Source organism: Callospermophilus lateralis, chromosome 7 (genome assembly GCF_048772815.1).
Source record: "Callospermophilus lateralis isolate mCalLat2 chromosome 7, mCalLat2.hap1, whole genome shotgun sequence".
Taxonomy (NCBI): domain Eukaryota; kingdom Metazoa; phylum Chordata; class Mammalia; order Rodentia; family Sciuridae; genus Callospermophilus; species Callospermophilus lateralis.
In genome coordinates, this window is record NC_135311.1 from 23,249,334 (window position 1) to 23,272,135 (window position 22,802).

Here is a 22,802-nt window from a genome sequence, read left to right on the forward strand (position 1 = left end):
TAAGCATGGCTGAAATTCCAAAATCTTACAATACAAACTGCTAGGCAAAGGAAGAGGAACAAGACCAATTTTTATTTATGGCTAAGGGGATCACAAAAGTGTACAGTCCACCTGGAAAGAGAGTTTGGCATTTTTTTTTTTTTTTTTGAGAAGAAAAGAGAAAGGTTGAGTTTATTGTTTATATATTATCAAGCAGACATTTGATGACCTGTAGAATTAAAATCATTCAACAGACATTTCCGGTGATAGGCACAGAGTAGGCAGCTCTTCATGAGGTGATTTTCTACTAAAATGAACAGCTTAAGGACAGGTTGCCTTACTGCAGGCTGGAAGGCCCTGCTTCCTCCCATGGTTAGATCTCAGTGGACAGAGAATTTGGGATTGCACATTGCTGATCCTGGTAGAGCAGAGTCAGGCTTCTGCTTTAAGGACTGAGGTTCAGGGCAGGACAGGTCCATGGTCTTCAAATAGTGGTGTTCTGTGTTTTTCTAGACTTCTTCTATCTTACTTTCTGCCCTAGGTTGTGTGGTAGGGGATGTTGATTAGTTTGCTGAACAGACACAAATATTTTCAGCAAAGTTCATGGCATCTCATATCCCACATTTCAGCCAAAGGTTTACATCAGACTCTGGCTCCAGGCTGGGGCCCCCTTTCAAAATGAGGCACTTGGGACTTGCCCTTATTTCTTGTGCTTCCCAGTGAAGACTATGTGTCCTCCTCCTTCTACAAGGATTGAGTGTCCCCTGGGAGCAAGCAGTCTTACTGAATATGCAGGAGGCACTGAGCATGCTTTCTGTTCCAACCCAGAGAGAGGAGACTAACTTCTAACCCTGCTTTGCTCTGAGATTGGCTCACTGATATGGTGGGCATTTGGCTTCACAGGAGACTGAAGCTGTCTGAGCCAGGGATATTTCTAGAGCATTCGCTAAACTTTCTGAAGTTATCAGTGTGGCACAGGCACAGAGGGGTGAAGTTAGAGAGGATCTGGAGATCAGCAAAGAGACAGTCAGCTCTCCTTGCTAAAGAGAAACAATAGTTCTGTGCTCATGAGATTTGTGTCCACAGGACAGGGAGCTGCCTAGATAGCAAGTTCTCACTTCCCTGAACGGACATAGGAGGCTGACTCTTCAGACAGTGAAGAAAACATTGGAGAACAAAGTGAACCAGCAGAGGAAAGATGACAGATGGAGTAGAGCCAGAAAACTAGAAACAGTTAAGAAATTCCTGTCCCACCCAGGCAGTCCTATATGCAATCTGATGGTCACAAAGCGAGGATACATGAAAAGATAAAACACTAGGGGAGGAAGCCTATGTTTTATTCTATGTAAGGAGAAACTGTAATGAATAAATGGACCCACTATCTAACTCAGTTCACTAGAACACCCAACAAATTACTCAGTGACTTTTGAACCCTTGGTCAGTGTGCTGTCAGAGCTCTTCCTTCGGAAAGTGATCTCTCAGGAGCTGCCTATAGACCCTACCCCTCCAACTGTCCATCTCCTGCCCAGCAGTGGGAGGAATGGGTAAACCAATGGGCTCCTCTTCTCCTTCAAGCTTTTTTAGCATTTCTTTTTCAGAGGGAGATACTCCCAGTGAATATTTTCATGCTGCAATACAAATTATGTCTATACATGTTTAACTCTGACCCAAGTTCACCTGCTAAAAATCTTTCCATTGTTGGATGTTTGGAAATGCCATAGCCATCCTATCACTATGAGGGCAGTGACCAAAATCCTGAAGATAGCACAGCAGAAAGATGAAAGAAGTTGGACAAGCAGCTCATGGAATCCTCAAAACTCAATGAGCTCTTCCTGTATCCATCACTTCCGGACACAGTCGTTCATCTATAAAATAACAAATCTCCTTAATACAGGGGGAATTTTTTTTTCTCCAGAAGAGATCACTTTTCCTAAGAACTATATGCTTCCCATTTATTCTCAGTCTAAACTATATTGAGACATTAAGATGTGCTGCTGTAATCTAACATTGCCAACCTTCATGGCCATCCCCTAATCAGTCAGGAGAGAAAGGATGCATACTGGGTGGAGAGGCTCCAGGTCTCTGCTAGGTAGGCAGCTGGGTCTGACTACAAAAAGAACTTTCCTACCTCAACCACACCCTTACTTAAAAATCATATCTGGCATGCTCACTCTCCCCTGATGAATGACCTACTTTGCAAGCTCTGTGATAGTTATTTTCATCTTCCATCTAGCAAAGTGTATGATGATAGTTAATGAACACTTTTGAGAAGATTTTGTTGCATAGCTAAGTGGAGCCATCTGCCTTAAAGTTCAGGAGAGATCAAGCATGAGAGTATCTGAAGTAAATCCTTTGCTTTTAAGCTCTTGGAAGATTGCTAGGCTTTTACAATGGACACCGACCTGCGGCTGACCAGATGCTTGCCTGGGAGGCAATAGGGAGAAGAGAAAGGAAGATGATAGGAACCAAGCAAAGAAAAGGACAATGGAACTAAAGACAGAGAAGAAATGAATATTGTTTTAGCATCAAAGAGGGGAGTTGTTGCCCTTCAGTACTTGTCATTTACTGAACTGGAATGTGTTAAGGTCATCATCTTTAGCATCCAGGTAGCATTACTCAGTAGTTAATTAACAGAACATTAAACCTCTACTGGATTTTGGAACAGGACCCTGGACAACCTCAAACTCAGCCGCTCTTATAGCTTCCATCTCCAGTTCTTTTAATCCTGGCCAAGACAGTGGCCTTCAATACTTTCTTCCGGTCATAAGCCAGGCCGAGGACAGCCATGCAATCAATGAAGAACGTGGTAAAGTTGATGTGCCAGCGGTACTCACTGGCAGAGTAGTCATAGGGGAAGGTGTGGTGGTAGTTGTGGAAACCCTCGCCCACAGCTCCCAGGGAAACCAGGATATTCTCCCGGGAGTTGATATTCTTGTCCTAGGGGCGGTATCCATAGAGGTGGGCAGCACTGTTCACCAGCCAGGTGGCATTAAGCACTATGGTATATCGCAGTAAAGAGGCGATGTACAAGCTGTGTGCAAAAGTTTCACCCCAACAAAACCAGGGCACCAGTGTGGGCAGGATGAAGCACATCAACAGAACAGCGGACTTGTAGTACCTCCTCTGGAACATCACCAGCTTCTCAGCTTTTAGGTCAGACAGGTCCAGGGTCGCCCCCTTCTCTTTGACAGCTGGGTGTTTGCGCACCAGCAGCCAACCCACGTGAGAGAAGAAGCAGCCGCGGCGAGAGTGGGAGGGTCGGCATGTGTTTCTGAGAACTTGTGGTGGGCGCGGTGATCTCCGGCCCATTCATAAACATCATTCTGGAACGCCATGGTGTTGGCAATGATCAGGAAGAGCCTCAGGGGCAGCCGCGCTTTGTAAGTTCGGTGGCTCCACAGGAGATGAGCTCCGGCTGTGATGCCCAGGCCACTGATTAAATAGTACACATAGGCCCAGATCCAAGTGTAGAACTTGCAGGTGGGAACCAGTATGACCCCATACAGGGCTCCCAGGTGCAGCAGGCCCATGAGGATGATGTTTCTCCAGACATACTCAAGCTTGGGTGTGGGGCCCTCGGCATCCTGATAGCTGTGATCATACATATCATCTTTCATTTCAGGGCGAATGTCTTCTGCTGAGTAAAGGGACATCTTCTCCAATTTCTGTTCTCCATCATGGAGACCCTCATTTGGAGGTGCTCTGATGGTGGTGGTGGTCACACAGGAGCTGGAGATCTCCTGCAGCATGTGGGCAGGCATCTGGCTCTCCGGTGCTGGGATCGCCCTCCCAGGGCTGAGGCTGCGGAGCAAATTTGGCGCAGCTGAGACAGAGGATGGACTTCGGCTCTGGGGTCCGCTGGTGCGGGGCGTCGGTGGAGCTACGGGGAACACCTCTCTGCTGCCGCACGTGGATGGCTGTGCAGGCCCAACCCGCCGTGCGCGGATCGCTCTGGGCTCGGAATTTAAAGGGAAGAGTTAGCCTGGGGCGACCCTTTCCTCAAAACTCTTTGATCTGCTGCCAAAAGGGACAAAGTGAGCAGAGCTGCCTGGCCGAGACAGCCCCGCGTGGAAATAAGGGCGGGAGAGGGGAGGGGACAGAAAGTCGAGTAGCTCAGCCACCGGAGACACAGCGTGGGGATCGGCATTTTTTTTTTGAAGCCGCGGTATTGCCATATATCTACAGACCACTTCACATACTAGGTATGTATTTATTGGAGTTGAAAGCTGGAGTCCACACAAAATTCTGCATGCAAAGGCTGATGATTTTTTGATTGGGGATGTGGCTCATTGGTAGAGCACTTCAGGTTTCATCCCCAGTCTCTCTCTCTCTCTCTCTCTCTCTCTCTCTCTCTCTCTCTCTCTCTCTCTCTCTCTCCCCCTCTCTCCCACACACACACACCCACACCCACACCCACCCACACACACACACACACACACACACACACAATGTAACTTATTTATTCATATTTTGCAAGAACAGAAAGCAATAAAGTTATCCTTTGGTAAGTATTTACATATTATTAATCAAAAATGAACTCATCAATAAACTGAAACATGATTCAGCCATAAAACATTAATAAGCAAACAAATATGGAAAGATGAGGAGGCATCTTAAACACACCTCGATTAGGAAAATAGCTAGGATAAAATGCCACATCTATGTTATTCTGAGTATATGACCCAGACAATAATGAGATTTATGATTGCCAGAGACTCAGGGCAACTAGGAAAGGAAAAAATTGGAGGTGTTTGGAGTACTGAATCTATTCTGTAACATACTATAATGGTGGCTATTCTAGATTAGGTTTTTTCCAATACTTAAACAACTGCATAGCTTGGCATCATTGTGAACAAATGTAATCACAGCAGATTGGGAAGCTGAGAAGAGACAGGAAGATCACATGTTCAAGGACAGACTCAGCAACTTAGAAAGGCGTTAAGCAACTTTGAGAAACCCTACCTCCAAATCAACCATAAAAACCCCATTCATCATGAGTTCTTTATTTTCTTCCTCATTTTCTCTTCTGCTTTCTTCTAATCTCCCACCATTGCTACCTTCCTGGCTTTATTTCTAGGACAAGATATCCCACAACCCTCTCCATATTTTCTTCTCACAACCAAAGTATTTAGACATCAAAACTCATTGCTATTGGGATTCATTACTTGGAGCTGTTTCATCAGACAGATCTGAAAAATTCATATTTCCATGCACGAATAACATTAGTTGGTTTGCTTCAGTTATTTTATGTAAGATCATACCTATTTGGGGTACATGAGAGCCTTTAGACTTGTTTGCTATGAATGCTGTGCACAGTAGCCCAGGTTCCTCTGACCTTAGAAAAGGAGAGCTAGAAATTGAGAAGGGTTTGATGTGTGTAGATGCTCCATTGTTTGGGGCATAAATATTCATGATTGTTATGTCTTATTGATGTATAATTCCCTTAAGCAGTATGTAATATCCTTCTTTGTCCCTTCTGATTAACTTTTTAAAAGTTTTTAGTTGTAGATAAACACAATACTTCTATGTGGTACTGAGGATCAAACCCAGTGCCCCACACATGTGAGGCAAGCATTCTACCACTGAGCCACAACTCTAGCCCCTATTTCTAGTTTTTAGCTTGAATTAGTTTCTCACTTGATTGACTATTCTTTTAGTGTAGTTCCTACAAAACCAAAAATCTGGTTTTCAATTTTTTTTTTTCATTTCATCTTTATGGTATATTTTGTTTAGAATGTTCTGTAGTGCAGGCTTTCTAGTTTCAAATTCTTTGAACTTTTGTTTATCATGGAAAGTTTTTATTTTATCTTCAAATTTGAAGCTTAATTTTGCTGGATTTGGGTAAACCCTTCTCGATATCAAGAATCAAATAGACCACAATTTAATAATACTGGGTAAATTTAACATGCTTCTGTGACCACTGGATAGATGCTCCAAACAAAAACTAAAGCCAAAGAACTAAAAAATACAATTGACAATGTAGACTTAACAGACATAAACTATTTTGTCCATCAATGACTGAATACACTTTTTTAGCAGCCAATGGAGCCTTCTATAATATAGACCATGTTATGTAAGCTATCACATATGTTCACATACAATTGTAATATTACCTTAATATATTTTTAGCATCCATAGGATTATTTATATAGCTCTCTTTCCATTGATATTAATTTTGGGGTTCTTGCTTTTTTCTTGATTAGATTTGTTTATCAAATTTTAGCTGTATTATTTCTTATTTTATATATTTTAAAATAACTGACATGTGGGGGTGGGGTTTTATATATCTTATGATGATTGATTTCTAATGTAATAAATCACACAGAAAACTCAGTCCTCATGATTTCAATTTTTTTTTAAGTAATGGGAATGCTTTTTATACTAATTATATTGGTTACATACACGTTGAAACTGATCAAATTGCATACTTCAAATTTGTGCATTTTATTTTACTTCAATTTTAATAAAGTTATGAGAAAAAAAGAAAAGGAGAGCCAGAAACACAAAAAGTTTTTATCTAGATGCTGCATGTTTACCATTTTTTGAGAATGGAAGAAGTATTATCCTTTCCTTTAGGAATGCCCTCTGAGCAAGACAGGCTTCATATACAACACCAAAATTACCAGTCTACTGAGAGATGAGCTAAAGCTCTCTGTCCATATAACCTCATCTTGAAAATCTCAGTTCCAAATCTGAGTGGAAGAGAAGCAGTGGAGACTCTAAGGAGGCATTGGAGGAATGCATTTTGACATCTGACTTTTACTGCTTCATAACCAAGAAACAGATATTTATTCCTAATGTGCTACAGGACTTCTCTAAACTTCCATAGTACAACGATTTATGTGAATTCTGATTATATTATTTTAAATTTATATTATAATTATAATTTATAATATCACAAATGTTATTGTCTTACATGAATGATTTTTCCAGAATAAAGATTCATAAGGTGTAATAATTTAAAAGGTCAGTATTTTCTAGCTTTACATTACTTTTTAGAACTAGAGATATTTAAAAATCACTTTTGGAAATTCCTAAGCTTGGAGACTCATCTGCTAAAACACATGAAATAAGAGACATTGCATTCTTTAAAATGGTTCTTGGTACACTATATCAGAATTACTTTATCTTGCTCTTTACTACATCTTAGATATTCAATGGAGGTGAATTTAAATTTTTAAAATATCCTAGTGATGCAGGGAGACAGCAAAATAGTATAATAAACTTAAGTTTGTAATAAAATAAAATATACTATTTTTTCATGGTTTGGCATACTGATATTAGAATACACAACCCAAAATTCTGGTTACAGTTTAGTATTTCATATATCAGAAAACATTGTTTATTTATATCTAATATGGATCTGGAATGCCAATATTTTAGTTGATCTTGTAGCTTTAGTGTTTTTCCTTATGAAGACACAATCCTTGAAAAAGAACATAGAATTTGACAACAGAATTTTCCAATATTAGTGTTTGCTTTTATGTAAATACATTGAATTTTGTAATTTTAAAAATACCAAATATATGAATACATAGGAAAACACTAGAATAAATTTAAATTTGTGATCAAATAAAAACATGCTACTTTTTAAGACATGACAGAGTGCTATTATCACAAACAACCACAGGCTCATTTAAATGGATATTGCTAACTTCCCCCTCTATTATAAAACTTTTTTTCTTTGATACCTAAAATTTTCTAGAATTCTTTTCTTCTACCAGCTGTTTTATGAGCTTTAGAGTTATTCTTTACTAATGTATAATCATGTAAATATTTCATAAAATTCTGAGAATTTTCAATAAGCAGAATTAACTGAACATAACTTTACTAGGTACATATATGAATCTACCACAGTGAAGAACATAATCAAATAAATTAACAAAAGTGGGGTACCAGTTAGAATAAGATATATTCTATTCCATGCTTGTATAATTATACCAAAGTGCATCCTCCTGTCATGTATAAGGTACTCAAAAATAAAAAATGCTTATTTTATTTTTTAATAACTTTATTTTTTTTTAAATATTGTGCCAAGGATTGAACCCAGAGGCTCACAAGTCTTAGGGAAGCATGCTATCACTGAATGATAACTCCAGCCCCTTGCTTATTTTAAATATATAAATGCTTCTAGAACTATAATTGATTTACTATAATTTTAATGAATTTTCTGCAGTAAAGAAGAGCAATTTACAATAACCTAGAGAAACTGTATTTTCTTTTTCCATGAGAACTATTTTCTCTTCTATTTTTCATCCAAATATTAACTGATGGTGTTCTAAGTTAATTTTTTTTTCAAAAAAATATTTTCCAAGTGCAGTTTCAATCCAGTCACATTTACCTATTCATGAAGGTACACAAACCAAAACCTTCAGGAATTTGTTTGATTTAGATTAAAAAGAAAATGGTAACTAGATCATAAGAGTGGAGATATTTTGCACACTGGTTTGCAACTATCTAAATACAGCTGTCGGTAGGAGAATGAGTCTAAGTGTGAAAACGTGGGCAGATTTTATAAAGAAGAAACAATACCTTGGGTGTTTCAGTGCCTCAATGAATACGATGTAAAAAGAGTCACATAAAGAATGTCATACAGGCCACCGCTGGGCTCTGAGTGGCTGAGGCGGGGCGGCCCCGGGTGGGGGCGGCGCGAGGGCCGGGCCCAGGCTACAAGGGGAGTCGGCGCCGCCCCCTGCCCACCCTCAGAGGCTGCCCGGCCCGGCCCGCGCCGCTCCCTCGCAGCAACCGCCCCCAGCTCCGCCGCCTCGGCCCGCGTGGACGCCCCGGGCGCCCCCCGACGACGGCCCCGGCCCACTGGCAGGCGGGCGAGCGGGCGGCCGCGCCCGCCGGCACCGCGGGGGTTCAGTGGCCCAAGTAAACGGAGCTCGGCGATCGGCGCCGGAGATTCGCTAGCCCAGCGCCCTGCGCGGCCGCCCGCCGCCTCCCGCCAGCCGGTCCCGACCCGCCGAGCGACCACCGAGCCGCGCCCGAGCCAGCCCGCGGCAGGAAACGATGAAGGGGGACACCAGACACCTCAGTGAAGGAGAGGGCGCCAGCGGAAGGGAGGACTCCATCATTCTCACCAACGGGGCCAGCAGTGACCAGTCCTCAGACTCCAAGGACGCCCCTTCGCCCCCCATCCTGGAGGCTGTTCGCTCACCAGAGATCAGAGGCTGCAGATCCAGCTCCCGCCTGTCCAAGACGGAGGTCTCCAGCCTCATCAGCTCCACTCGGGATCTGACAGGGGAAGCAGATGGTGAAGGAGAAGATGGGGACAGCTCTGAGGCTCCTGTGATGCCAAGACTCTTCCGGGAAACCAGGACCCGCTCTGCAAGCCCAGCAGTCCGGACCCGAAATAGCAACGACAGTGCCTCCAGTCGGGAGAGGTACAAGTCCTTCCCACATCCCACCCAGGGCCGCCAGGGCCGCAGTCACGTGGACGAGTCTCCCGTGGAGTTCCCGACTACCAGGTCCCTAAGGCAGCGGTCAGCAGCCTCGCCAGGTACTCCGTGGCCATCCCCGTCCACTCCTTACCTCACCACCGACCTCACGGAGGACGATGTGACACCACAGAGCAGCAGTACCCCCTGTGCCAGCCTAGCTGAGAGCCAGCAGGAGACCTCGCAGGTGTGCGAAGAATCCATGGCCGTTGGAACCGTGAAGCACGAGGGCAACGTCAAATATGTGAATGACGTCAGGAACATCAGGAAGAAAAATATGGAAGAGCGGGGTCCATTTGATTTGGTGATCGGTGGAAGCCCATGCAATGACCTCTCAAATGTGAATCCTGCCCGGAAAGGCCTGTATGAGGGCACTGGCCGACTCTTCTTCGAATTCTACCACCTGCTCAATTACTCACGCCCCAAAGAAGGGGATGACCGGCCGTTCTTCTGGATGTTTGAGAATGTTGTAGCCATGAAGGTCGACGACAAGAGGGACATCTCACGGTTCCTGGAGTGCAACCCAGTGATGATTGATGCTATCAAAGTTTCTGCTGCTCACAGGGCTAGATACTTCTGGGGAAACCTACCTGGGATGAACAGGCCTGTGATAGCATCAAAGAATGATAAGCTCCAGCTGCAGGACTGCTTGGAATTCAGTAGGACTGCAAAGTTAAAGTGCAGACAATAACCACCAAGTCCAACTCCATCAAACAGGGGAAAAACCAACTTTTCCCTGTTGTCATGAATGGCAAAGAAGATGTTTTGTGGTGCACTGAGCTTGAAAGGATCTTCGGTTTTCCTGTGCACTACACGGATGTGTCCATCATGGGCCGTGGTGCCCGCCAGAAGCTGCTTGGGCGGTCCTGGAGTGTGCCAGTCATCCGACACCTCTTAGCCCCCCTGAAGGACTACTTTGCATGTGAATAGTTCTACCCAGGCCTGCTGGGGCACCAGGGTTCCTGGGACAGAGCCAGGAACCAGAAGGCACCCTGTTCCCTAAAGGCATCCCAAGTCTGCCATCAGCTGAGCTGTGTTGGGTCTCCCCTCATACCTTAGTCCTCCTGCTCACTGGGAGCAGAGCCACCTGATCCTCTCCTGCAGGGGGTGGCCAAGGTGCCACCCCCTTGTGCACAATTCTGACCTGGTTGCTCTGAGCAGCCAAACACGGTGCTCATTTTTTTCTTCTAAAACTTGAAGTAGATAGTAAAATGGCTTTTTTCCTCCCTCTTGGGTTTACCACTCAGAGAAACAATGGCTAAGATACCAAAACCACAGACCCACAGCCCTCATATACTCAGGTTAGAATGCCAAATCACCCAAGAGTGTTATTGCAAGACTTTTTAAAAGTGTCTACAGCTCTGTGTGTAGTTGTAGATGGTGGGGGACATTTTAAAGGCCCAGCATGAATGTTTTTTCCCTAGGGCTACCAGAAGAGGAAGTGATACCTCTTTGTGATACCACATTCCCTTTGTCTCAGTCCAAGGCCATTAGCCATTAGAGTATTTCTCATCATGATGGTGATTCAGCAGGGATGACATCATCATCATCATCTCATTCAGGGCAAATTTCCGCCCCCCATAAACCCAAGGGCAGGAGCCCCCCTTAGCTAAATCCCTCCTGGAATCTGCAATAGAAGCCTCTGGGGCACTCAGGAAGGGATGGGCTGGAATTATATATAAGCTGCCATATATTATGTAGGAGAAGTTGGCTTCTCAGTCATCTCCCTCTTTCCTGTGTGCGGGGCATGAAGGAGGGGGCTGAGCTAGGTAAGACCCCCCTCATCGGGCACCGACAGGCACAGGTCCCCAGATGAGAATCTGGATGCTCACATTCCTCATCCTTTCTGGACATTCAGGGACAGAAGCACATTTCTCACACTTGCCCCTCATCTAAGAGATGGCAGGGGAAAGCTGCAATAAAAACTGCATCCTTCAGAGATTTTAAAATCCTTTTTTATTCCATGATAACGTCATATTTTTAAGGGGAAAGAGAGGTCAGACAAGCTGCATTTCAGAAATGCTGTTGTAGTGGTTTTTAACACCTTTTACTCCTCTTATCTGGTGCTATTTTTAGAATCAGGAACAACCTTGACAACATTGGCTTTTTATACACTTTTTAAAAATACTCTCAAGACTTCTATTTTTATGTTTAACATTTGCATTAATTTTTTTTTTTTTTTGGTAACTGGAGCCACATAACAAGTATGGGGAAAAACCGTGCCTTGTTTTCAACTGTTTTTGCTAATTTTTAGGCTGAAAGATGAGGGATGCCTAGAGTTTGCCTTATTCTGTTTAATTAAAATCAGTATTTCTCTATAAAAAAAAGAATGTCATATAACAAATATCTCAGTATCATACAAACACAAATTTTCCATTTTTTTTAAACTTGTTTATGGAAGACAGTTCTTTTTTTTTTTTTTTTCCCATTGGTGATGGATATTCTAATTGCAATGTGCCAGGTTGAATTTGATAGGTTCTGAATTTGATAGGATCTGATTTAAATGAAGGTCATGTGGATGGAGGAAAAATAAATGTATACTCTTACAATCCAGCTCTTGAATAAAAAAACAAAACAAAACCAAAAAAAACTTGGAAACCGGCATGTTTGGATTATTTCCCTAGAAGATTCCTATATATTTTTTAAAAACTATTTTAGTTGTAGATGGACACAATACCTTTATTTTATTTTTATGTACTTCTGAGGATTGAACCCAGTGCCTCACACTTCTAGGCAAGCACTTTACCACTGAGCTACCACCCCAGCCTAATATTCCTATTTCTGCTTATCCAAATATGAAATCCACAGTTTGTGGTAAATAATTTTAACATATGCAGAAGTATTTCAGGTACTATAGATCCAAGCCAAATAAGACACCATTTTTAATTTTAAGAAGTCTGTGGGGAAGATTAAAAATCAAACACTGACCATTAAATAATATAACTTATGATACAAAGGAAAACATATTATATACAGGCTCAAAGACAAGGGTAAGACCTGAGCAATTTCATGATGTAAACAAAAGTAAACAAAAATATTCTTCTAAAGAATGAGGGATGTTTAAGTTAAAATTCATTTTTACTTACTTTTTATTTACTTTTTTTTTCTTTCACTTTTTGGGATGCAACAAGGGCTTTCTTTGTGGTAGGACAGCAAAGAAAGAGGCCCACACCAGCACTTGACTTGAAATTAAGATCAAGAATAAGACCCTGCTTTATATTCAAATTTTTCTGTTGTTTTGGAAAATGATAATTGTAGAGATTATGGAGGGCAATAGATTGACTGAAAGCATGTCAATAAAAATCCTGTTGTGATCAAATGCTCCTGTTTTTCTTCCAATAATCCCCATAAAAATGAACAAATATTTCAGTTTTATTTCCATAAGAAATACCTTCTATCCTCAAGTTGGCATTGGAATCTCAGCAGACACATTTCTGCTTTGCCTTTACATTGCTACTGTCTTTGTGGGCCCCAAGCCCAGGCTTACCGACCTCCCCATCAGCCACATGGCTCTAACACACATCCTCATGCTCCTGACCATGGGACTTTGGGTATCAACAGACTTTTTTGAAGTGTGGAACTGTTCATGTGGGTTCAAATGCAAAGTGCTTGTCTTCCTGGCCAAGGTCATGAGGGGACTCTCCACATGCACCACTCATATGCTGGGTGTGCTTTAGGCCATCACCATCAGCCTCAGTGGCTCCTAGTTGGCCTGCTTCAAATTGAAAACCACAAAGACCATCCTGTGGCTAATTGTTTTCTTATTGATCCTCACCATGTCCACCTATACCAATGAAACAATTGGAACCCACACACACTTCTGTTAAGAAAATAAGTGATATAATAGGTATAGAAAAGAATTTGATGATTGCTAAAATTTTTAAACATAGAATTACCACATGACTTACCAATTTCATTTCTAGCCATATTTCCAAATGAACTGAAAACAGATATTCAAACACCAAATAAAATCTAGCCTGGTCTTCTATTTCTCACTGACCACTGTTCCTTTCTGCTCATGAGCTACAAGTACAGGAGCCTGTTTCTTGCACTGATGGCATTCAGTGATCATTAGTTTTGAGACCGCATGGTTTTTTCAAGCAGATACATAATAATTCTCTTTCATAGACATAAACAAACAACAGTCATGTTTTTTCAAAGCTCCAGATTTTCTCCATGAAGCTCCCCAGAAAAAATAACCACTCACACCCTTCTGCTGCTCATCACTGCCTTGACATACAGTATTGTTTGGACTCCATCACTTCACTATTAATAGGCATAGTGTGGACAATTTATCTCATCCTGACATGTCTTCAAAGGCTTCTGATCAATGGTTATGGTATGCTCAGTCCTTTGGTGCTGATCAATGCTGACACACAAATAATAAATCTATGCAAATTAAATGGAGAAAAAAGGTCAGCTTCTGACAAAACTGATTAAAAGCAACTTTGTCACTCTTATTAAAATAATATTCTCTATTTCAGAACATTTTACCTCTTATAAAAATCAATAATATAGGATTAAAATTTTCTGTTAGAACAAAGTTATCTAAATAGCTAGCAAATAGCTTGTGGATATTTTTTCTGTATCTGGATCAGTTTTTCAACATTTGCATTAATTTTCATTATATCTGACACCATTTGCATATCATAAATTTCTATAATTTTTATGTACTTTGTATCTTAGACATTTATATTGGGTCTATGTTTTTGTCTTTCTGCATGACAGTTCATGATACTTCTTTCAATGAAATTCTATTAGAGGAATATTGATACTTTTTTGTCTATTAATATGTTCATGCTCATATTAAAACTACTCAGGAGTCTGCAAGAGTATTGCAAGTTTTGGGGAACCATGGGTAATTTAGTGAGTCTTTGTGAACAAAACAGGTAGGAGATGTATCTCATTGGTGGACCACCTTAAGGTTCACTTCCGTACACCAAAACTACTACAACAACACCTGACCAACAGAAATCCAACAAATAACATGAAAGAGTACTTCATGAACAAGAGAATACCTTCATTATGTTAAAAATAGAAGTGTTGGGCACCTTGTGAAAAAATGGGAAGCCACATGCACTTCTGTTAAAATATAAAATGGTATAGTAGGTATAGAAATAAATTTGATGATTGTTAAAATTTTAAACATAGAATTACCACATGACCTACCAATTTCATTCCTAGCTATATTCCCAAATTAACTGAAAACAGATATTCAAACACTTGAACATAAATATCAATGGCATCACCATTTCCACCAGGAAATATATGAAAATCCAAATTTCCTTCAAGAATGATAAACAAATGTATCTATGTATTTATATGTATCCATGTCTGAGTAAGCACATGTACATATAGATATATTCATATAAACAAATATATATCTCTATATAGCATCTATATAAATGTATAAATATTACTCTGCCATAGAAATGAAGTACTGAAACAGGCAACCATGTAGACAAAATCTCAAAAATATTATGAAAAGTAAACAAAATCAGACATGAAATTTTACCTGTGCTATAACTACATTTATATTATATATCCAAAACTGGAAATCATAGAGTTAAAAAGAAGAGAGTTGGTTGCCAGGGGCTTGTAAGGCATGTAAGTGAATGGTTGATTAACAGATTACATAATTTATTTTCAGTAATTAAAATGTTTAATAGAAGGTAATTTTGGTAATTAAACCACAACATTGTAAATGTCACTACTTAACTTATTTTTTGATGGACACTCTTATGAGAATTCAATCTCAATAACACCAATACGAAAAAATCTTGAAAACACTGAAGTCTATACAATTATAGCTAGAGGTGACAGAAATCAACTATGGAATTGGACATAACTTCCTTATGCTTGTATTTGAACACATGACCAGAGTAACTGCATTATGTAGAACCACAAAAATAGAATCCTAAATACAATAAGTCATACTCCATGTATGTGTAATATGCCAAGATATATTCTGTCATCATGCATATCTAAAAAGGACAAATAAAATAAAATAAAGAAACTATGAAGTTATAGTCTCCCACATGTACTCTGCATCACCAAACTAAAGCATAAATGGTTGCACTGGATACCAGACTTCAAGAGCCTTCTCTGTGTCAGGCAGTATTGAGGATTCATTATTTACTTTATCCTTCTCTTTCCAGTATCTTGAGTCCTGATTGGAAGACTTCTGATCTTACAGATGAGTACATTTAGTTTGAGGAATGACTGATTGTTCCAAGGTCACCATCTATGCAGACTAAGGCTCTGACAGTCAATTTGTGTGATTTACAATCTACTGTATCATGTATTACAATACAAAGTCAGTCTGTGTTATTGTTGTTATTTTGTTTTGTTTTATTTTGGTTTGGTTTGTCTTTTTTCCCCTGGTAGGAAGAGGAAGTAAGAGGTATAAATTACAACAGGGGACCAAAAATAATCTGCATGATTCTTGAAGGAAATTTGGATTTTCATATATTTCCTAGTGGAAATGGTGATGCCATTGATATTCATGTTCAGTGATTATGGTCACTGTTACACTGGTAAATAGGTATGTCCGATCATGACAAAGTGTGAATTATATATGTATAGTTTATTGTATTTTAGTATTACCTTAATAAAATTGTTTTAAATTTGAATGAAAGAAATAATCATGTTTCTAAAAAAAAAAGTATCTTTGGAAAGCATAGGAAAAGATGGCTGAATATAATATGTCATTAAGGAATTACAAATTAAACACACCTATAAAAATTTACAAAACTTCAAATCTGACAATATCAAGAGCTGGCAAAGATGGGGAACAAGAAGAACTCTCATACATTGCTGTTGGGATAACAAAATTGGATAGCCACTCTGGAAGACAGTTTGGGTAACTTCTTAAAAATCACAATATACAATTAATATGGCCCACTAATTATATTTCTCAGTATTAATTCAATGGAATTGAAAACTATGTCCACACAAAACCCACATACAAATGTCTACAGCTTCTTCATTCATGATTGCCAAGAACAGGAAGCGGTAAGAGAGGCTTCAGTAGTTATTTACCTGTTATTAATGTAAACACTGTGATACATCCATACACTGGAGGGTCATTCAAAATTAAAAAAATAAATAAAATTTACTATCAAACATGAAAACACATGGAGGCATTATAAATATATATTGCCAGAAAGAATATATTGTCTGAAATGCCATATTTGTGGGATTCCAAATTTATGACTTTCTGGAAAAGTTAAAACTTAAAAATGTTAAACATTGCCAAGAAATCAGGGGGAGTAGAAGATGCTAAAGAGGTAAAGAACAAGGACTTCTGTCATGGTGAATCTACTCTGTAAGATGCCATCATGTTGAAAATTGACATTATTCTTTGTTAATGCTTAAAAAAATGTAAAATTAGTGTTTTAATAAATAATTAAAATATTTATTGTCATTAATAATTATTTAATAGCATCACTATTGACAAAATATTTTGATTTTGTGCTTACATCAAATGTTTCTCAGAAATATACAAAGAAAAAATAGTGTAAACTCTGAATAAGGGAAGGCATATGGGAACATGGTACTAGGTGCTTCATTTTCCTGTAAATCTATAACTCTCCTTAGAATAAAGTCTGTTCATTAAAACAATGAGTGAAGGCTTGGTGATTTTCCTAGCCTCAAACATTCCCTACCTTAGGACTGGCCCTCAATAATATAATTTGTACTGAGAATAAATATTTCCAACAACCTTGTTTTCTTTCTTTCTTTCTTTCTCTCTCTCTTTCTTTCTTTCTTTATCTCCTTCTTTCTTTCTTCCCTTTTTTATCTCTTTCTTTCTTTCTTTAACTCTTTCTTTCTTTCTTTTTGTATATTTTTCTGTGAAGTGTTTCTGGTCTTTTCCTACAAGAAAGCTAAGAAAATCTATGTTTATAATTTTCATTATCTTTTTAGAGAACAGTGAATATAAGCCCTTAGTGAATAAACTAGTACCTTACATTCAAAAGATGCTTATACATCAATAAAAAAATGATTATTTATCACTCTGCTCCATAGGTAGTAATTCTTTAAATACTAAGGAAAATATGTTCTAAACCTATTTTACTACATATGAGAAAATTTTCTGAGATTTTTTAAAGTCCACCTCACTTTCAATATGCTACCTATAAAACGAGAGTACTTTCTTTTTCTACTTGATAAATCTCTGGTTGAAATAAATAAAGATACTCCAAGTAAAAAAGGTGTGCTGATACACATTAAGGGGCAGATAAATTATGGGTGATATTACTGAGAAACACAGTCCTATTGATCAGATAAATAGTAGGCATTTGGTGATACTGAGAGCTCCATATTTTTTCTCCATTGTTTTAATAACTTAATCCTTTCCATGTAGATCTTGCATTGCTGAGCTATGGTAGTTACTAACTAACACTAACCTACCAGAAACAGATAACAGGGTCTGTGAGTCATTTCTGTCCAGATCAAGTTCCATTATGCTCACAATAATATTTTGTAGAGTTGGACATGACCAGGGCCAGTCAGGACCTTCCCTTGCATTTCTCAGCGAAGGTTAACAGAAAAAGTTTCTCATTTTGGTTTCTAGATGGGAAAGAGAAAATCCTGCATGATTGGCATCCACGGTTCCTTTTTTTTTTTTTTTTTCACAGCTCTTAAACTACCTGCTCATGGCTAAGCTGGACTGTACAGTAGTTGAATTAATTATCTTCAAGCACAGACTGGTTCACAATGACAATGTATGTCTGCTAAATATTCAATATGATGGGGGTGAGAGAATGAGAAGATGGACTACAATGGAAAGGGGAAATTGGAAGAAAAACTGCTCCCTCAGGAAGAAGGTGCTTTAACCTGTGTCCATTCCCAAATGAGAAAAACCATTAGTCAAATTTCTTCCTTCCTTTCTCTCTTGTCTACTTTCTTCCTTCCTCATTTCATTGCTTCTTTCCTTCTTATCTCTCATTCTCCATCCCTGCCTTGATTTCTTTCTAAGAGAAGATGTCTCAGCTCACTCTTCAGAAACTAGTCATTTGGAAGATAAAGCTCTATGGGAGGCATATCCATTTACATTGGGTGTCATTACTCTAAGTTGTTTTCAATTGAAAAATATATACTGTAAGAGTATACGCACTTACAGGAAACATTAGTTTGGGGTTTTTAAAAATTTATTTTCTAATACAAAAAGCCATACATATCCGGGGTCTAGTGAGGGGCCTTACATTGTTTTGCTAGGAACAGAACAACAACAACAAAACACAACAACAGCAATAAAAACCAAGTTATTTTCTATCACATTACTGACTTTTCTGTAATAAAAGCAGATATAATAATTTAGAGTTATTTTTTCTTGAAAAATATTTAAACTTTCAAAGAAATTTTCACTGACTTTTCACCCAAATATCAAAGGATGATTTTGTTCACTGATAACTTTAAAGAAAAAATGTTTTTCAAAGATAATTCAAATTCATTCAATGAATGACAACAGACTTTGGGTGTTCGGGTAAAGAAAAGCATTTTCTATAGAAATTTTTGTAATTTTAAAGGAGAAAGGTAACTGGATCATCAGAGGACAGCTTTGCTCCAAATATGTGCATCCATACATTGATGTCAGGATGGTCAAAGCTTGGGAAAAAAGGAAATTTTTCTTGAAGAAGATTCAAAGCCCTGGGTACCTACTTCTTTGTACCCATGAGTCTTTCAGGCATGGAGTGAGTATTCTGTAAGAGGTGCCAGAGTTAATGAATATTTCAGCATTATTCAAAGTGTAGCCATTTATCTGAGAAGACTTTCTGTTATTACTGAATTTATTCATGGGAAATAGTCATTTTTTCCTTCTTGGTCATAGATGTGTCAAAGACAGTTTAACAAGTTGAACTTGACAGTTCCTTCTACCACAGCGTGGTTTATTAGTTTCCCTTGAAATGAAGCATTTTATTGAATTTATTAAAAATATGTGTGTAAACTATTGCCTTCTACTTTGTCCTCAGTAGAAAGAGAACTGATGATCTATTTGCTTAACTTTGTTGCTTACAAAACATCTCTAGGGTTCACATTTGGGTTTCCAGCTAAATTCAGCATGACTATTTATGAAAGTGTTCCTCTTATTTCCCTATTTCTTAACAGTGTGATAATATCTTATATTCTCCTACTTTATAAACACCTAAATATCTTAGTATAGTAATTATCCCAATACACACATGAAAACTGTCGATTCCACTTGTCATAGAACTTAGCTTTTAATTCAGAATTATTTCATAATCTTCATCCTGCTCTCGTGGGGCTCTGTCACCTCCCTTGACTGATCCTCATATGTTTTATTTACTTCAAAGGTTTTTACATTTATTGTAGGAGCATTATGTCAAGAGTATGAATAACATTAATTTCCATTAGAAATAAATTTGATAATATTGGAGAGTTAGAGTGTTAAAATATTTTATCCCATCATTTCATACTTCCATGTAGAGACTCTGATAGAAATTATAGCTACTTTAAGTGTTGTATGGATCAAAAATTTAAGATGTGGGCTAAAAACCTTGAGTAAAATACCCAAATTGGAGTCATGGCTGTGTTATTTAATGAAATTTTACCAAGTGACCACAAAACCCTGGATACACATACATACACACACACACACACACACACACACACACGTTCAAAGAAAGGAGTCTTGGAGGTGTTAGTCTTGTCCTGGGGAACACAAAAAATGTCTAAAATAATATCGTTATTTGATGACTAAAATTTGTCAAAGCAGTATAATGTTAGGGTAGGCATTTCTCCTCTAAAGCATGAAGTCTTGAGTGTATTACATTAATTCTCCCAAGCCAGGGATTATCACAAGCCTAACAACTAAGAAAAAACCAGTATCAGAGGAATTCTCAGCCCAGTTCTACAAGAAGTTGAAAAAAGTATGAACATCAATTCTTCTAAAATCATTTTATGAAATAAAAAAATAGCAAAACCTTCTAACCTCATTCTATGAAACTAATATCAACCAGACCAAGAACCAGATAAAGACACATCAAGGAAAGAACATTTCAGATCAATATTCCTGAGGAACAGAGATGTAATAATTCTCAATAAAATTATGGCAAGCAGCATACAAAATCATATTAACATGATCAGTGGGGTTTGTCCCAGGGATAAAGGGTTGGTTCAACACATGGAAATCAATAAACATATTTTTTTAAGTAAATCGATGTAAAGACAAGAATCAGAAAATTATCTCAATAAGTGCAGAAAAAGCATTTGACTAAATACATGGTCAAAACACTAGAAAACTATGTATAGTAGAAATATATCTTAACACTATCAAATATAAAAGCTGTCTATGGTAAACACAAGGTAAACTCTTTTCTTTCTTTCTCTCTCTCTCTCTCTCTCTCTCTCTCTCTCTCTCTCTCTCTCTCTTTCTTTCTTTCTTTCTTTCTTTCCTCTTTCTTTCTTTCGCTTTCTCTCCCTCCCTCCCTCCCTTCCTTCCTTCCTTCCTTTCTGCATAGGGAGACTTTACATAAAACAGAAAACTGGGAGAGCGTGAACAAAAGATTGCCAACAGGAATGTGGACTTCTAGCAAAACAAAACAAAAGAACAAAAAGGGCAGGGGGGAGGGGTGTTGGAAGGACAGAAGTGGATAGCGAGAGCGAGGAAAAGGCATACTATTTTTTTTTCTTCTTCCCATTTTTTTTTTTTTAAACCAACACAAGGAAACATACACGCATACACAACCGTTTCTATGAGTAGAACCATAAATAGGGCAGAATGGAACATTCTGTTTTTCTCTCTTCCAAAGGCAAAAAAAAAAAAAAAAAAGTCAGGCTGGAGGCTGCTCCCCACAGAGCCCCCTTCCACAGCGATGTGTAGATGTGTATAAAGGGGCAGTCAGGGCGCGAAGGTTTGTGCAACAGAGGACAGCATCACTGGGAACAGAGGCAGCGCAGTGCGGGAGGGGGTCATGCGCTTGCCCCACCCCATGAGCAGGGGGTTCCGCTTGTTGAAGTCCAGGGCGCCCTCTCTGAGTTGTGGGCACCACGGGGATATCCCTGGGGACCCTACCTTCTCCAAGACCAGTTGCCAGGGCTGCATCCTCTCCAAGTCGGGGCGCCCACCCCTTCCTCCGTGAGGGGGTCCACGCATGCACCCGGTGCTCGGGCTCAATATGCAGGTTCCTGATGCTGGAGCAGCAGCTGGCAGCTGATGTTGACGTGGCTGAGGACTTTCTGCTTGAGCTGCGCCACCTGCAGACTGGCAGTGGATGCCAGCTCCATATTCTGGCTCTTGAGCGTCTTCACTTTCTCCTCCAGGCCGGCAAGATGCGCTCCAGCTTGCAGTTGTGGCATTTGGAGGCTGTGATGCAGTTGAGCAGCCGCTTGCGTTCCACCTTGATGCGCTTCTGCGTGTCCATGTCGATGGGTGACAACCCCTGGCTCTCCCGGAAGTTAGGCATGTCAGACATCCTCTGTGGCTAGTCCTTGAGCACTGCCAGGTGCTGCCCCAGTGCCGTGGCGGGGGTGGGGGTGGGGTGCTCTGTGGCCAAGGCGACCATCGCAATGCCCCTAGCATCCCCAGCGCCACCTGAGTAGCTGCTCAAGTTCCCACAGACCGCTGCCTCAGTCGCCGCCACGGAAGGTGCTGCGCTGGATGTCATGCCAGGGGGGTCCTCCTGTGGCATCCGCAGCAGCGGCTGCACCCGCGTCCAGCTGGTTCTGCTTGTGCAAATCCTCCAAGGCCTTGACAAAGTCCTTGGTGAACTCCTGCTCCTCACTGGCCGCCACTAGGGTAGAGGAACTGCGTGCTCATCAGCGTGGTGGCAACCAGCCCATTGGACTGTATAATGAGGTGCTCGAGCTCAGGAGAGGGGAGCTTGAGCAGCTCCAGGTCCGGCGAGGAAAGCAGGCCGTCGGGTACACACCTGGCTGGGGGCGCCGTCTGCATGCAGGGGGGCCGTTGGTGCCTCCACTACCTGCTCGCTCTGGTTCAGCCTCAGCGCACACTTTTTCCTCTTGGTGCCGGCTACCACAGTCCGCCCCGCCAGGGGAACAAGGAACAAGAGGTCTGGGGATACTAAGTTGCTGCTGCTGCGGCCACTGGCGCCACCAATAGGCCGCTCAGCGCCCCATCGCCATAGAACAGTGTTTCCATGCTCCACCTCCCATGCTGCTGCGCTGTTGGGGGTGGGGGGTATTGGCCCGCGGCCTCCCAGGGGGCCGCGCCCCCCACTTCCCTGTCACTGGGCCCTATGTCCACCCAGGGCTCCTCCGCTGCTCCTGGCTCTCTGATAGTGGCGGCTATAATAATAATAATAATAATAATAATAATAATAATAATAATAATAATATTCTTTTAATATATTTTAGTTGTCAATGGAGTTTTCATTTTATTTATTTATTTATTTATTTATT

The 22,802-nt window shown here is 40.2% G+C and overlaps 3 pseudogenes; 1 reads left to right on the plus strand and 2 right to left on the minus strand.

Moving 5' to 3' along the window:
• Window positions 1–2,284: 2,284 nt before the first annotated feature.
• LOC143404729 (acyl-CoA desaturase 1 pseudogene) lies at window positions 2,285–3,855 on the minus strand (annotated as a pseudogene).
• Window positions 3,856–8,991: 5,136 nt separating this feature from the next.
• Window positions 8,992–10,349, plus strand: LOC143404735 (DNA (cytosine-5)-methyltransferase 3B pseudogene; annotated as a pseudogene).
• An 11,205-nt stretch (window positions 10,350–21,554) lies between these two features.
• On the minus strand, window positions 21,555–22,542 carry LOC143404732 (transcription factor JunD-like; annotated as a pseudogene).
• Between the last annotated feature and the right edge of the window lie 260 nt (window positions 22,543–22,802).